General features: G+C 46.3%; 1 protein-coding gene across 2 annotated transcripts in view; it reads right to left on the reverse strand.

Annotated features, from left to right (window-relative positions):
* Positions 1-12,234, reverse strand: part of LOC137322854 (microtubule-associated tumor suppressor candidate 2-like) — a 434,152-nt gene that overhangs the window by 239,123 nt on the left and 182,795 nt on the right. The window lies entirely within an intron of this gene.

Raw genomic sequence — 12,234 nt, forward strand, 5'->3', positions numbered from 1 at the left:
GAAAATGGCCATTCAGCCGATCCAGCTTGCCTCATGTATAGATACTTTCAAAGGCTCAAATACACCGTTTTCCCATAAAAATTCCTAAATATCAAGAGTCCAAAATTCAGAGGGCAGAAGGGTGGCAAGGCAGGACTTCTACCCGCCACTTTGCTGGGTAATATTCAGAGTGACAGGCCCGCATCTGTAGAGGTGCAACAGAGGCACTTGCCCCACGGTGCTGGCAGACAAATGGACCATACTATGCCACTCTGAAAGGAGAAGCCCGAGGTCCTTGTCAGGCCAAAGACAAGGCAGCAAAAAATGTCAAAGCTTCCAATGATGACAGAAAAGGGTATCTCAGAGCAATTGATCCTTCTGGGATTAAACACCATATGCCTTCATCACTTTAGGTTGCACTTAAAGCCCACAAAGAACCAATATCTGCTCTCAACAGGCATGGAATTCATTAGGCCTAACAGGGGGGAGCTGAATGGAATTCCTTGTTAGCTCAGGGTTGCCCAGATATACACCAAACATTTTTTTTTTTTTATTCGTTCACGGGATGTGGGCGTCGCTGGCAAGGCCGGCATTTATTGCCCATCCCTAGTTGCCATCGAGAAGGTGGTGGTGAGCCGCCTTCTTGAACCGCTGCAGTCCGTGTGGTGACGGTTCTCCCACAGTGCTGTTAGGAAGGGAGTTCCAGGATTTTGACCCAGCGACAATGAAGGAACGGCGATATATTTCCAAGTCGGGATGGTGTGTGACTTGGAGGGGAACGTGCAGGTGGTGTTGTTCCCATGTGCCTGCTGCTCTTGTCCTTCTAGGTGGTAGAGGTCGCGGGTTTGGGAGGTGCTGTCGAAGAAGCCTTGGCGAGTTGCTGCAATGCATCTTGTGGATGGTACACACTGCAGCCACAGTGCGCCGGTGGTGAAGGGAGTGAATGTTTAGGGTGGTGGATGGGGTGCCAATCAAGCGGGCTGCTTTATCTTGGATGGTGTCGAGCTTCTTGAGTGTTGTTGGAGCTGCACTCATCCAGGCAAGTGGAGAGTATTCCATCACACTCCTGACTTGTGCCTTGTAGATGGTGGAAAGGCTTTGGGGAGTCAGGAGGTGAGTCACTCGCCGCAGAATACCCAGCCTCTGACCTGCTCTCGTAGCCACAGTATTTATATGGCTGGTCCAGTTAAGTTTCTGGTCAATGGTGACCCCCAGGATGTTGATGGTGGGGGATTCGGCGATGGTAATGCCGTTGAATGTCAAGGGGAGGTGGTTAGACACTCTCTTGTTGGAGATGGTCATTGCCTGGCACTTATCTGGCGCGAATGTTACTTGCCACTTATCAGCCCAAGCCTGGATGTTGTCCAGGTCTTGCTGTATGCAGGCTCGGACTGCTTCATTATCTGAGGGGTTGCGAATGGAACTGAACACTGTGCAGTCATCAGCGAACATCCCCATTTCTGACCTTATGATGGAGGGAAGGTCATTGATGAAGCAGCTGAAGATGGTTGGGCCCAGGACACTGCCCTGAGGAACTCCTGCAGCAATGCCCTGGGGCTGAGATGATTGGCCTCCAACAACCACTACCATTTTCCTTTGTGCTAGGTATGACTCCAGCCACTGGAGAGTTTTCCCCCTGATGCCCATTGACTTCAATTTTACTAGGGCTCCTTGGTGCCACACTCGGTCAAATGCTGCCTTGATGTCAAGGGCAGTCACTCTCACCTCACCTCTGGAATTCAGCTCTTTTGTCCATGTTTGGACCAAGGCTGTAATGAGGTCTGGAGCCGAGTGGTCCTGGCGGAACCCAAACTGAGCATCGGTGAGCAGGTTATTGGTGAGTAAGTGCCGCTTGATAGCACTGTCGACGACACCTTCCATCACTTTGCTGATGATTGAGAGTAGACTGATGGGGCGGTAATTGGCCGGATTGGATTTGTCCTGCTTTTTGTGGACAGGACATACCTGGGCAATTTTCCACATTGTCGGGTGGATGCCAGTGTTGTAGCTGTACTGGAACAGCTTGGCTAGAGGCGCAGCTAGTTCTGGAGCACAAGTCTTCAGCACTACAGCTGGGATGTTGTCAGGGCCCATAGCCTTTGCTGTATCCAGTGCACTCAGCCGTTTCTTGATATCACGTGGAGTGAATCGAATTGGCCGAAGACTGGCTTCCGTGATGGTGGGGATATCGGGAGGAGGCTGAGATGGATTATCCACTCGGCACTTCTGGCTGAAGATGGTTGCAAACGCTTCAGCCTTGTCTTTTGCACTCACGTGCTGGACTCCGCCATCATTGAGAATGGGGATGTTTGCAGAGCCTCCTCCTCCCGTTAGTTGTTTAATTGTCCACCACCATTCACGACTGGATGTGGCAGGACTGCAGAGCTTTGATCTGATCCGTTGGTTGTGGAATCGCTTAGCTCTGTCTATAGCATGTTGCTTCCGCTGTTTAGCATGCATGTAGTCCTGAGTTGTAGCTTCACCAGGTTGGCACCTCATTTTTAGGTACGCCTGGTGCTGCTCCTGGCATGCTCTTCTACACTCCTCATTGAACCAGGGTTGATCCCCTGGCTTGTTGGTAATGGTAGAGTGAGGAATATGCCGGGCCATGAGGTTACAGATTGTGCTGGAATACAATTCTGCTGCTGCTGATGGCCCACAGCACCTCATGGATGCCCAGTTTTGAGCTGCTAGATCTGTTCTGAATCTATCCCATTTAGCACGGTGGTAGTGCCACACAACACGTTGGATGGTGTCCTCAGTGCGAAGACGGGATTTCATCTCCACGAGGACTGTGCGGTGGTCACTCCTACCAATACTGTCATGGACAGATGCATTTGCGACAGGTAGATTGGTGAGGACGAGGTCAAGTAAGTTTTTCCCTCGTGTTGGTTCGCTCACCACCTGCCGCAGGCCCAGTCTAGCAGCTATGTCCTTCAGGACTCGGCCAGCTCAGTCAGTAGTGGTGCTACCGAGCCACTCTTGGTGATGGACATTGAAGTCCCCCACCCAGAGTACATTTTGTGCCCTTGCTACCCTCAGTGCTTCCTCCAAGTGGTGTTCAACATGGAGGAGGACTGATTCATCAGCTGAGGGAGGACGGTAGGTGGTAATCAGCAGGAGGTTTCCTTGCCCATGTTTGACCTGATGCCATGAGATTTCATGGGGTCCAGAGTCAATGTTGAGGACTCCCAGGGCCACTCCCTCCTGACTGTATATCACTGTACCGCCACCTCTGGTGGGTCTGTCCTGCCGGTGGGACAGGACATACCCAGGGATGGTGATGGAAAAGTCTGGGACGTTGGCTGAAAGATATGATTCTGTGAGTATGGCTATGTCAGGCTGTTGCTTGACTAGTCTGTGGGACAGCTCTCCCAATTTTGGCACAAGTCCCCAGATGTTAGTAAGGAGGACCTTGCAGGGTCGACTGGGCTTGGTGTTTTGCCGTTGTCGTGTCCGGTGCCTAGTGGTCCGATGCCGGGTGGTCCGTCCGGTTTTATTCTTATTATGACTTTTCATAGCGAGATTTTACAACTGAGTGGCTTGCTAGGCCATTTCAGAGGGCAATTAAGAATCAACCACATTGCTGTGGGTCTGGAGTCACATCTCGGCCAGACCGGGTAAGGGCGGCAGGCTTCCTTCCCTAAAGGACATTAGTGAACCAGATGGGTTTTTACGACAATCCGGTAGTTTCATGGCCATCATTACTGATACTAGTATTTTAATTCCAGATTTTTATTTAATTAATTGAATTTAATTAATTAATTGAATTTAAATTCGCCAGCTGCCGTGGCGGGATTTGAACTCATGACTCTGGATTTTAGTCCAGGCCTCTGGATTACTAGCCCAGTAACATAACCACTATGCTGCTGAAACCCTCATCCATTCATTTGTTACCTCAAGACTCGAATGTTCCAATACTCTCCTAGCTGATCTCCCACCTTGCACCCTCCGTAAACTTGAACTCATCCATAACTCTGCTGCCCGTATCCTAACCCGCACCTAGTCCCCCTCACCCATCGGCGCTGTGCTTACTGTCCTACATTGGCTCCCGGTCCAACAATGCCTCGATTTTAAAATTCTCATCTTTGTTTTCAAATCTGTCCATGGCCTCGCCTCTCCCTATCTCTGTAACCTCCTCCAGCTCTACAAGCCTCCAAGATCTCTGCGCTCCTCCAATTCTGGCCTCTTGCGCATTTCCAATTTTCACCGCTTCACCTAACTAGACCCCAAGCTCTGTAATTCCCTCCCTAAACTTTTCCACCACTCTACCTCCTTAAAACCTAACTCTTTGACCAAGCTCTTGGTCACTTGTCCTATTATCTCCTTATGTGGCTCAGTATCAAATTTTGTTTGATAATGCTCTTGTAAAGCGCCGTGGGACGTTTTACTATGTTACGGACGCTATATAAATGCAAGTTGTTGTTGTTATTGTCAAGCCATCAGGGCAGTGGTAGGAAATGCATGTGCCTGTCCTGCAGATTGGGATTTCCGACACATGCAAATGTGTGGAAACCCTGTAAATTCAGGTTTCACCCCAAATTGCAGTTCCCTGCTGGGATCATGCCATCTTCTGCCCTCCCCAACCCCAGAAATTTGGGCCCAAAGGGTTAAACTCAGGGAGTGGGGTGTGCGCCTGTTCACCTGGTCCATGAAGTTGTTGCTGGGACCTCATTTATCACAATTCAGGACCTCATTATCATGACGCAGTTAGCGCTACTCGCGCTGTCCATTGGCTGCATGCCTGTTTGAGGGAGGGGGTGGGAAATTGGATGTCTCTGATGCCACTTAAAGGCAGCCAGCACATCTTAAAGGGGAGGTGCACTCTGGCTGCAGACAATTGTAGAAGTGAGAAAACAGGCCAAAAAATGCATGTAGGTTTACCAGCAGCCTAAAAGGACAAACCAGCAACCAACCTGAATGTAGTGGATGTGCCCTTTAAATAGCGCTACTGAAGGATCCTTCCTGTCTATTAGCGCCAGGAGATGCTGAGTGAGTTTATCACATAGCGAATCAGGCTTTGGGGCAGCCCAATTGCACAAAAGGGTCATACAACAAGTGTAGGACCCTTATTTTAATATTTTAATTACCATTTCGAATAGGTCCGGCATGCGCTCTGAATACCTATGGAGGTGCTCAATCCAATATGGCGAGCTTTTTCTGTCAAAGTACTAATCCAATTCTTTATTTTAAAGGGCTATTGTTTTCATTAAAAAATAATTGGTAAACTTCTTTCCGTTTGCTTTCAAACATGCTGCATTTCAATTCAACTTACACTATTGCATGTGTCATATCACTTGTTCTTGAGGGCATAAATTACTTCTCTCCCCTCTCCAGACAAAAAAAGCTTGCCAAATTGCTGCCCTTTAAAGCCAGGGAGTAATAGGCATAATTATAGCATAGCATGTTGCAGCATCAACTTGCTGAAGCACCACACCACATCAAATATGTTTTTCAATTCACCAAAGGCCCCTTTATGTAACGGAATGTTCAGTAGGGAACAACTGCTGTAAATCACCAAAACATTGATATGTGCACGGAGGGAGAAATAATCCCTGATACAATGTCGTATCACGTGTGGTATATTCTTCTCTTTTGTTTTTACTTTCTCAGGATGAACTGCCTGAAGTTGTGGTTAACTTTAGAACCAATAAGTTGGGAAGAGCCGGACTGAAGTCCTGTGAGGGAAGTTTGAGGAATTGTTAGATTAAAAAGTAGAACTTCAAGGTAGATTTTTTTTATTCGTTCATGGGATGTGGGCGTCGCAGGCGAGGCTGGCATTTATTGCCCATCCATAATTGCCCTTGAGAAGGTGGTGGTGAGCCGCATTCTTGAACCGCTGCAGTCCGTGTGGTGACGGTTCTCCCACAGTGCTGTTAGGAAGGGAGTTCCAGGATTTTGACCCAGCGACGATGAAGGAACGGCGATATATTTCCAAGTCGGGATGGTGTGTGACTTGGAGGGAACATGCAGGTGGTGTTGTTCCCATGTGCCTGATGCTCTTGTCCTTCTAGGTGGTAGAGGTCGCGGGTTTGGGAGGTGCTGTCGAAGAAGCCTTGGCGAGTTGCTGCAGTGCATCCTGTGGATGGTACACACTGTAGCCACTGTGCACCGGTGGTGAAGGGAGTGAATGTTTAGGGTGGTGGATAGGGTGCCAATCAAGCGGGCTGCTTTATCTTGGATGGTGTCGAGCTTCTTGAGTGTTGTTGGAGCTGCACTCATCCAGGCAAGTGGAGAGTATTCCATCACACTCCTGACTTGTGCCTTGTAGATGGTGGAAAGGCTTTGGGGAGTCAGGAGGTGAGTCACTCGCTGCAGAATACCCAGCCTCTGACCTGCTCTCGTAGCCACAGTATTTATATGGCTGGTCCAGTTAAGTTTCTGGTCAATGGTGACCCCCAGGATGTTGATGGTGGGGGATTCAGTGATGGTAATGCCGTTGAATGCCATGGGGAGGTGGTTAGACTCTCTCTTATTGGAGATGGTCATTGCCTGGCACTTATCTGGCGCAAATGTTACTTGCCACTTATGAGTCCAAGCCTGGATGTTGTCCAGGTCTTGCTGCATGCGGGCTCAGACTGCTTCATTATTTGAGGGGTTGCGAGTAATCTCAGGATTACTCCCAGTGCCATGAGCTAGGCCATTTGGGGAGAAGCAGATTAGAAATATCAACACATTGATTGACAAATGATTTGGAATGGTGGGTTTCAGATTTCTAGTGCTTTAGGACAATTTCTGGGGCAGAGGAAAGCTCTATAGATCAGATGGGCTTTACCTAGACCAGTGCCATTGCAGAGAAGTTAAATAGAACAGAGAGGGAGGATTTAAACAAATAAGGCGGAGTTAAGAATAAGCATACTAAAAGGCAAAGCAATCTGAAATGGTAATGTTCTGTCTTTCCATATAATTCTTAACTGATTCCCCCTTATGGCAGTTAGGAGAGTGGTTAAGAAGCAGGAATGTAATTAAAAAATTTTAAAAAGAAGGAAAAATGGTACTAGTGAGAAGAAATGGGTCAGGGTTGCAGTGCTTATATGTGCAATACATTAAACATTGGGAACTAGACATACTAATTGGAATGGAGGGACTTGATGTAGCTTTGACAGACATTTGGCTTCAGCCAAGACAAGACTGGAAACTATACATTCCTGGCTATTAAATTTTCTGAAGAGAAAGAGAAAGAAAAAAGGGAGGAGGGATAGCCTGATTTATCAAAGACAAAGACACAGCCATAGAAAGGAAAGTTTTTATTGATGGTGGTGCTCAGATAGAGTCTGTCATAGCTGAATTAAGAAGTAACAAAGAATCTGTAACCATATTGGGAATCTATTACAGACCACCAAAAAAATCTTTGGAATCAGGATTCGTGCCAAAAGACTGGAAGCTGGCAAATGTTTTGGCTCTCTTTAAGAAAGGAGGAAAGAGACAAACTAGGAAATTATAGACCAGTTAGTCTCACCTCAGTTGTGGGTAAACTTCTAATGGCCAAATTTATGAATAAACGCCACTAATGGGGAAGCCTTGCCTGTTGGCGGCATATCAGAACATCAGGAGCACATTGCCAACGATTTTCAACCATAATGATTGGAAAATTGAGGGCAATTAGCCTATATGCATGGCCAATGGACAAGGCAGGTGCGGACATTCACAAAATCAGCATTCTAGAATCCATAATATGAGATGAAATCAGTGAACAAGTGTTCAGTCATGGGCATGGGCTAAATAGGGACAGTCAGCATGGATTTGTAAAGGGAACATCATGTCTGACTAATTTATTTGAGTCTTTCCAGGAAATCACAGTGTATAGATGAAGGGACTGTGGTGCATGTTGTATAGATGAATTTTCAGAAGGATTTGATTAGTACCACATAAGAGACGTGTTATAGAAATTAATTTCCTAAAGAGAAAGAGAAGGAAAAAAGGGAGGAGGGATGGCCTGATTGAAAAATGATGAAAAATGAAGACACATGCTATTAAAGGGAATGTAGCCACATGGACGGGGAAAGAAAGCAAAGGGTGGAGTAAGAGGGTGGAGTTATGTTAAAACATTGAATAAAGGTTGCACACTACTAAATCCCACATCCTCCAATCTGCATGCCAGACCTCACCAATCTGCTGATCTGAGTTGGTACCATGCCTGCGAGAGTGCGTGCACCAAGGTTCTCTGCTGATGCACTAGAGACCTTGGTGCAAGAGGTGGACAGAAGGAGGGACATCCTATATCCGCGGGGGGGGGGGGGGGGGGCGGAGGTGGTGGGGCAAGAGGCCCTCCAGACATATACCCAAAAGGCAGTGGGAGGCAGCGGGGGACAAAGTCAATGCCAGGTGCACAGCATCATGAAGATGGATGCAGTGCAGGAAGAAGTTCAATGCTTTGACATGAGTGGTCAAGATGAGTGAGGTCAACTGTCAAGTAGCATCTCCTACCAACTGCACCACTAGCCGCATCCACTGTTCCACACACTACACCCCCATCACCCACATACCAACAAACTCTTTCAATCAGTACTCAACTCTTCCAATCAGATGCTTCCTCTCATACTTACACATTACCACTGTTGCAAGTCGCCCACCCACAACTCACAGGCCACACACACTAGCAGCTATTCAACCAAGACAGGCAAATCACCCAGACGTACGTCCTGCTTTCTTGCAGAAAGTGGCGCATATCAGGAGGCAGCAAATGACAGTGGCATTTAGCCCCTCGAGCCTGTTCCGCCATTCAATGAGATCATGGTGGACCTGTGACCTAACTCCATATACCCGCCTTAGCTCCATATCCCTTAATACCCTTAGTTCACAGAAATCTATCAATCTCAGATTTAGAATTCACAATTGAGCTAGCATCAACTGCCGTATGCAGAAGAGCGTTCCAAACTTCTCCCACCCTTTGTGTGGAGAAGCATTTCCTAACTTCACTCCTGCACATCCTGGCTCTAAATGTTAGGCTATGTCCCCTAGTCCTAGTATTCAAGTATAGGAAACCTCCAAAAACAGTTACAAATGTCTCAGCAGCCAGAAGCAATAATCCAGTCACTAACCTGTAAATCCTGCATGGTCCCTTTAAATAGTGCTGGTAGGGGGTCCTCCAGGCACTCTAACACACGTTCAGATGGTTGGGGGTTAGCACTGTGCGTTGAGTTGAGCATAAGTCCCAAAATGGTGTCTATCACTTTAAATCAGCATTGCACACTGATTGTATCCATTTTCTCCTTAATTTACATGCTTCGGGCATTCGGTATTTGCACATGCGCTAACTCCTATATCAAGATGGCGTCCGTCGCATGTCATGCTGGAAACATGCGTGAATGTTGGAAAGTCCAAGTAGCGCCAAAACAATGGGCGCTACATGGTCCAATTAGCGCCCAATGTCCTTTAGATTAGAGGGATGTGGGCAGTAGGATCTGTGCTGAGGCCTCTTTTTTTCCCATTTATATGATTATGGACATAGGTACAACAGGAATCTTTGCTGTTGATACCAAATTAGGGGTAAGCAAACTGTGAGAATTAATTCAGGAGATTGCAGAAGGACTTAGAATGGGCAGATAGGTGAGAGATACAGTTCAATGCAGACACATGTGGGGGTCAATTATTCCATCTGTACTATGCAGAATGTGCATTTCCTGGGGAGTTATGGACAAGAAACGGGGCGGAGAACCGTAATCTTTTGCACATGACATGCATTTCCTGTGTTCAAATCCCACTTGAAACAGGGGGAGGCATTTAATAGGATATTACAATGTTTTCCACATCATCTTACATGGCTAATGCTGGAATGAATGCCTGTTTCAGACCCAGAGAAACTGGACATAAGGAGCTGCTAAATTATGCCTTCAGCTCCTTAAGGAGGATCCTTAAAGGGGCAGTCAGCAACTTTCCCTTTAATGTTATTTAGCTGTTCAGGCATTGTTCAGCATGGGGACAAATTATTTACTGCAATAAGGCTGCACTGCGTGGTTAGGGGATTTAGCTGCTGGTACAAACAGTAGCCGTTGGTGCTAAATTCCCTTACTCCTGCAGCAACGTACAACTTCCAGCCCCCTTTTGTGAGCAAGCACCAAATGCAAGACAGTTGTCTAGCCTAGGGCTCGTTCACGACATGTAAAATAGCTGACCATGGAAATAGAGTCGGCTTTATCGGAATTAAAATCGGACATGTGCCCAACTGGCACGATTGGGGAACAGGAGAATCGGCCCCATGAAGCAGTATACCCTAAATTGAAAGATTCTTAATAGAGTGGAAGGTAGGAGTGAAGATATTAAGGTCTTTAAAACTGGAAGTACAGGTAGAAAATGCCACAAGGGGATGGGGCATAGGAGATGAAAGCAAGGAAGTAATGTTGAATTTTTACAAGACACTGGTTGAGCCACAGTTGGAATATTGTATGCAGTTCTGGATACCCCATTATTTTGAAAGACATTACAACCAAGGAAAGGGTACAGTGAAGATTCACTGGAATGATCCCAGGTATGAGATGTTATAGTTATCAAGAAAGGCTCAAAAAATTGGGATTTTTCACTGGAACAGAGAAAGTTAAGAGGAAATCTAATATTATTCATATCAAATCTTGTGTAATAACAGATTTAATGTAGGGATCATTAAAATATGAGTTAGAGTCATAGAGTCATAGAGTTATACAGCACGGATAGAGGCCCTTCGGCCCATCGTGTCCGCGCCGGCCATCAGCCCTGTCTACTCTAATCCCATATTCCAGCATTTGGTCCGATAGGTTACATAAAATTTATCTAAGAAGTAAAAATTCAAAGAAGACTGAAAACATGGCAGTGTCACACCTAACCTGCAGTAAAAGCTTGCTCAGGAACTGGTTCTCCAAAAAAGGAGCAAAGCAGACTACAACAACAACTTGCATTTATATAGTGCCTTTAACGTAGTAAAATGTCCCAAAGTGCTTCACAGGTGCGTTATCAAACAAAATTTCACACTGAGCCACATAAGGAGGTATTAGGACAGATGACCAAAAGTTTGGTCAAAGAGGCAGGTTTAAGAAGCGTCTTGAAGGAGGAGAGAGCGATGGAGAGGGACAGTTTTAGGGAGGGAATTTCAGAGCTTAGGGCGTAGACAGCTGAAGGCATGGCCGCCAATGGTGGAGTGATTAAAATCGGGGATGCGCAAGAGGCAAGAATTGGAGGAGCGCAGAGATCTCAGGGGGTTGTAGGGCTAGAGGAAGTTACAGAGTTAGGGAGGGGCGAGGCTATGGAGGGATTTGACAACAAGGATGAGAATTTTAAAATCAAGGCATTTCCGGACTGAGAGCTAATGTAGGTCAGCGAGTACAGGGGTGATGGGAGAACGGGACTTGGTGCGAGTTGGGATCCAGGCAGCAGAGTTTTGGATGAGCTCAAGTTTATGGAGGATGGAGGATGGAAGATGGGAGGCCAGCCAGGAGAATAGTTCAGTCTGGAGGTAACAAAGGCATGGCTGAGGGTTTCAGCAGCAGATGAGTTGAGGTAAGGGCGGAAACGGGCAATGTTACAGAGGTGGAAGTAGGTGGTCTTCGTAATGGAGCAGATATGTGGTCGGAAGCTCATCTCAGGGTCAAATAGGACGTCAAGGTTGCCTCAGACAGTGGCCAGTGAGAAGGATGGAGTCGGTGGCTAGGGAACGGAGTTTGCAGCGGGGACCAAAGACGATGACATCGGTCTTCCCAATATTTAGTTGGAGGAAATTTTTGCTCATCCAGTCGTAAGTCTTTGGCATTTCATACTGTAAATGCTGTAGTTGTTTTCATGGTCAATGGAACTGTGAAGCCCTGATAATCATGTATTCAAAGACCTCAGTGATCCACAGGCTCATTATGAGCTTTATTTATCTTACACTTTCAGCTGCACGGTCCAAAAAATTTCACGGCCACTTCAGAATGTTAATTGGCCTGCACATGAAAGGACAGCTTAAGTGGAGCAGTCTCGGGCCCAAAGGAAACCCAAGATAAAGCGGCCTGTCACTCACTTACTCAAAGTCATGATGAAATTTTACTTGCCACTCATCGCGGCTTTTCTGATTATTTGACCATTCTTCAATGCTCTTCAAGTTCAATCAAAATTTCAATTACTGTCCCTTATACCTCTAGAATCCGTCTCTGTTTCCCATGTCCACATTTATTCAGAATTTTAAAAATATTAAATTATAGTTTTATTTCATTTTGAGTTCATTATTTTTCTGTCAATAATGATACGCTGAATATTAACTCAAAATTAACAAGTGATAAATACATGATTATTAATACAAAGATATAA

Source organism: Heptranchias perlo, chromosome 6 (genome assembly GCF_035084215.1).
Source record: "Heptranchias perlo isolate sHepPer1 chromosome 6, sHepPer1.hap1, whole genome shotgun sequence".
NCBI lineage: Eukaryota > Metazoa > Chordata > Chondrichthyes > Hexanchiformes > Hexanchidae > Heptranchias > Heptranchias perlo.